General features: G+C 56.1%; 1 protein-coding gene across 1 annotated transcript in view; it reads right to left on the bottom strand.

The window, feature by feature from the left end:
- LOC103897674 (heparan sulfate glucosamine 3-O-sulfotransferase 1) overlaps positions 1–965 on the bottom strand; it is a 116103-nt gene that overhangs the window by 61316 nt on the left and 53822 nt on the right. The window lies entirely within an intron of this gene.

The raw sequence follows: 965 nt of genomic DNA, 5'->3' as shown, positions 1-965 counted from the left end.
AAGTTGCAAGGGCTCTACGCCACGAAGCGGCTTTCAGTCACCGCTCAGGTGAACGCCGGGGGGATCCCCCAGTTCAACGGGAAGCGGGCCGCGGTCGGGCGGTGCACCCCTCGCTTGTCTTCTCGCTGCCAGCGGCCCGCCAGGTGCCTTTGGCCGTGGAGAAGGGCCGCAGAGCCCCGAGCTGCCCGCTGCCAAGCACGGAGGGGATGAGCCGGGCAGTGCAAGAATCCCTGACGGCAGAAAGGCCACTGAGCGCCCGTGTGGCCGTGATCACATTGGCAGGGCAGGACTCATTTGCACAAAAGTATCCAACCCTCCTCCCCACCCTTGGTAAAAACAACTGTTCGGCCACTTGCCAGCCGCTAGAGCCAGCTTTCTCCATGCAAGGCACTACTGGTGTGCATGTGAGCTTGCTTTGGTCTGCTGAAGCAGCAACACCAACTCCTTCCCCAGTCCTCTGGCGCCGATCTTGGCACGGGGCTTTACTGCCCTCTCTTCTGAGGGACAGTGCTGATTTCTTCAGATACCATTTGTTTAAACTTGCGGTACGCTGGACTTGGAGTTTCTTCACCGCAGGGGTAAGCAACCACTCAGATTTTAAGGGTTTCAGAACAGCTGTTAAAGGCAGGAGCCCTTTGCATTTCTCCGCCTTTATTTTGCCCTCCAAATTGTCCTGGTTTCGGCAGGGATAGAGTTAATTTCCTTCCTGGTGCAGTGCTGTGTTTTGGATTTAGGAGAGAACAAAGTTGATAACACACTGATGTTTTAGTTGTTGCTAGGTAGTGCTTACACTAGTCAAGGACTTTTCAGCTTCCCATGCTCTACCGACTGAGAAGGCTGGAGGTGCACAAGAAGCTGGGAGGGGGCACAGCCAGGACAGCTGACCCCAACTGGCCAAAGGGACATTCCATACCATGGGACGTCATGCTCAGTACATAAACTGGGGAAAGCTGGCCGGGGGGGCC

The sequence above is a fragment of the Aptenodytes forsteri genome, unplaced genomic scaffold (assembly GCF_000699145.1).
Source record: "Aptenodytes forsteri isolate BGI_AS27 unplaced genomic scaffold, ASM69914v1 Scaffold15, whole genome shotgun sequence".
NCBI classification, from domain to species: Eukaryota; Metazoa; Chordata; class Aves; order Sphenisciformes; family Spheniscidae; genus Aptenodytes; species Aptenodytes forsteri.
Note: the sequence above shows the minus strand (reverse complement) of the source record. Positions and strands in the feature narration are given on the sequence as shown.